The following is a 3,955-nucleotide window of genomic DNA, read 5'->3' as shown; positions in this document are numbered from 1 at the left end:
ATTCCAAATTCTAAATAAAAAAGGAACTTTTTCAATGGGTATAGTTGAAATTCATTGAATATATATAGATAAGTCAATATACAAAATTTGAGGAAGACTGGAGGTGATTTGGACTGGTTTTGTATCAAAATTCGTAATTAAATCGAGTTCAAAAAAGTCCTCTGCGACACATATATCAAACATGTATAACGCATGTATCTCACACACGGGTATACATGGATATATATGTGATACACAATAGATACAAATATGATACATATGTGATACACAAATGATACAAAGTGTATTATTTTTTTCATGTTCAGTTTTTACTGAATTTTCAATTCAAACCACCTCAAAACTTCACCAAATCATCCCAAAACTGAGATTCAAGCTCCTTAAGTTATGCCTAATCTATTCCAATAATACCCACTCAAAACAAAGCAAAAATTTGATATTTTTTTTTGCCCCAAATAACTAATTGGCTAATTTGGCCAATACTAGTAATATTTTATCAATTAGCCAATTTTTATAATAAACTACCTATAAATGGACATAACTGGTAATTTCCTTAATTTTCACTATGTTTTTCCTTCACTTGTTTAACAAGTTCCAGCTAGCCGAGTCATCAGTTTATTTCGATTTGCATTATCTAAAGAGTTTGTCTCATCCCTTCTATATATTTTTTCTAAAATTTTTCTTTTAATTTTTTTATTATTACTTGTCAATTGCATTAATCATTTTTAATATTCGTTTTACTAGTATACGTACCCGCGCGATGCGCGGATTAATTTAATGAGAAAATAAACGGAGAGCGATAATAGGAAAAAAAGTATATTGAAGTAAAAATTTAGTGACCGTATTCAAAAGAATTAAACCAAAACAGAAATAAATGAATTTGTTTTTGTTGTTTCTAAAAGATTTTTCCATGCCATTTATTTGTATTCATCGGTCAAATTACAGCTTGAATTAATAAACCCTCCATGATTGCATCGATTTTTTTTCTCTCTCTTTGATGTTTGCATAGCTAAGTTGGTTAATTAAATTATTATTTTTTGAATTAAAATTATGCATTATGGTTATGAAGGTTTAGGTATATGACAGACTAATCTTTTAAAGGCAAAGCAGCTTAAGATTTTTGCACGTAAGAGCAGTTTTGGAAGGTTATGCAATATCTTATATAACTTAGAAATTCCAATATTTGATGATTGATAATATACAAATTAATTTAATGTTATTTGGAAGTTATTGATATGGAGAGATTTGTTCTTTGTTTAGTATTACCCACTATTAGTTGATTTATTTTTTGAGCACACAACTTAGAAAATCATATTGTTTCAATATTATTACACGCCTGAATGGGGTGTGAACTTTTGTTAGTCCACAAAAATGTAAGATAGAATGTTGGGAAGTTAATACTTGTGCCATATTACCCCTTAATAAAACATAACATATAAAAGACTGTACATAACAACTGTACATTATTAAATACATATATAAGGCTTGCTAAAATATTTGCTTCATCATTAACATGTACTGTCAAACAGAATATCAGAAAAATCCTAAGTGAAGAATAAAGAACTAAATTAACCTTTAATTTGTTAAAATGTATAACCACCAAATTAAATATAAGAAAAATCATATTGTACTTCTAAGAGACTCATAATGGCAAATAAAGTTGTGGAAACGTATTCCTCTTTGAAATCCAATCACCTTTGAAATCTCACATTGCACATCTTTCCAGTAATAATGCCAAATTTGAAGCAGTGGCTTAAGCAGTCGAACATTTGATTTGGAGCTGCAATTTGAATCTCAGATTTCAACAACATAGCATGTGCTACAAATTCAGCATACTGCTCGCCAGCTTGAAAAATAAAGTTATGATGCATCTCCCAGCTCCTTTTTAGCTTCAGTAATTGCAAATTGGGCTTGTTTATTATAAACCGAATTTAGAATCAGAATCGCGCTACGACCCTTTCGCTAGAAAGAACAACACACCTGCGAACAGACTGAAATTCAGAAGCTGACATTGAACCACCAGTGACAATCCCCTCTTTCAAATCGACATTACAAAACTGTAAAAATGCAGAAAATAAGAAAACAAAAACAAATTGCATTTAGTTAGTCGCTCCGAATAGAATGTTGTAAAAATCCAGGTTATAATTTGTTGCAATTAACACAACTGAACATGAAAGGGAAAGTTAGACTACTTACTGGAAAAAACTGACTAAGTGGTAAGCATTTTAACAATTGGTATATGCACAACTCATCTCTCATTTATGTGAAGCAGTTCAAAGCCTTAAAACTTGAATATGTTTCTAGTTATTCTCCCCACACACACACACACACAAACACAAAAGAAATGCACTTCTGGAACTGCAAGTAACATTATAGTCGATTGGCCGCCAAGTTACTCCCTTCGTTCCAATGCATCTGCTATGAGAACCAACAATAAAGCTGATTAATTTGTAAAAAAGTGGATGCTTATCACACTAACTATATTTCAAACCAAAAAATGAGTAGACCGATTACCAGTACACTGAAACATCCATAAGTTTATTTAATCCAATTACATTTGATGAAATTTCACAATGTCCGGTTGATGAATTATCATATTAAAACCAAATTCGTATGTGAAATTAATTGCTTCTTCAAAAATGCGATATAAGAAGTTTGTTAATCCATGTTATGGCAAATCATGACATATCTGTATTTGTAATATTTTTTAAAAAGTTAATTTATATACAGAATAGTGAAATAGAGAAATATATAAGAAAAGAGCAGAAAAGTAAAGCGTACCTATTACATGCTTCAGATATCTTGTCAACAGCTATTATCGCACTTGGTTAATGAATCTCAGCAACAAAAGTTGTACTTAAACCTCAAAAAAGATATTGATTATCTTTCGAGTGTCAGACTAAATTTCGAAAAACTTCTTTAAATACAACATTTGTAGCTTCAGTAGTTATATTCCCATCGTCATCACAAACCAATATTTTTAATCCCTTTCTACTCGTCACTCGAGAAAGAGCAACATATAGCTGTCCATGTGTAAAAACTGGTTTCTTTAAAAATAATCCCACGTGAGACAATGACTGTCCTTGGCTTTTGTTGATTGTCATGGCAAAAGATACAATGATTGGAAATTGTCTTCGCTGGAACTTGAATGGAATTCTAGCATCAGATGGAGTCAATGTCATTCTTGGAATAAACACTTTCTGTCCAGCCATCTGTCCCGCTAAAACCTTGGCTTCAATAACTTGATTTCCAAGTTTGTTATGATCAACCTTGTTCCATTACATAATCCTGCTGACTGATCAATATTTCTTAATAACATTACTGGAATACCAACCCTTAGCGTAAGAGCATGATTTGGAACTCCAGAACATTTAATTGTATTTAAGAATTCAGGAGTGTGTACATGTTCCAGTGCTGAATAAGTACTGTCAGAGTTGCAGATTGTATCGGAACTCAAATATGATTTCTCAGAACTTTCATTAAGGGAATCATATATTCGTTGATTGATTCCACCATATCAAGAGTTGGAGTAAGAATGGTTCTTTGTTGTAGGTATCCTGTATCATTGCAACGACTGTTGAAATTCGGATACGTACTTTCTACAATTGCAGATGTTGGATCAACTGATTGTTTTATCAAAAGATCATCTGGTATTTGGACTTTTTCACTGCCATCAACAGAAGTACCAACTATACCATCGCCAATTGCCAAAATCCAATATGAAAAAAACTCTCAACTCATCTACATGTGTCCCTATTGCATCACCTTGTAATCTCATATTCTTTGTTAACTTTAACAGTTGACAGTGAGGCCACAAATAAGAAGAATTGAGAGAAGCATTAACAATATCTTGCCTACTACCTTTTGGAATAACAGGTAATATTTGTCTGAAGTCACCACCAAGAACTAATGTTTTACCTCCAAATGGTACGGTGTAAATTGGATGTCATCTTAAACC

General features: G+C 31.8%; 1 pseudogene; it reads right to left on the bottom strand.

The window, feature by feature from the left end:
- Positions 1–1,688: 1,688 nt before the first annotated feature.
- LOC109220775 lies at positions 1,689–3,775 on the bottom strand (annotated as a pseudogene).
- Positions 3,776–3,955: the final 180 nt, after the last annotated feature.

This window comes from Nicotiana attenuata, unplaced genomic scaffold (genome assembly GCF_001879085.1).
Source record: "Nicotiana attenuata strain UT unplaced genomic scaffold, NIATTr2, whole genome shotgun sequence".
In the NCBI taxonomy this organism is placed as follows: Eukaryota; Viridiplantae; Streptophyta; class Magnoliopsida; order Solanales; family Solanaceae; genus Nicotiana; species Nicotiana attenuata.
Note: the sequence above shows the minus strand (reverse complement) of the source record. Positions and strands in the feature narration are given on the sequence as shown.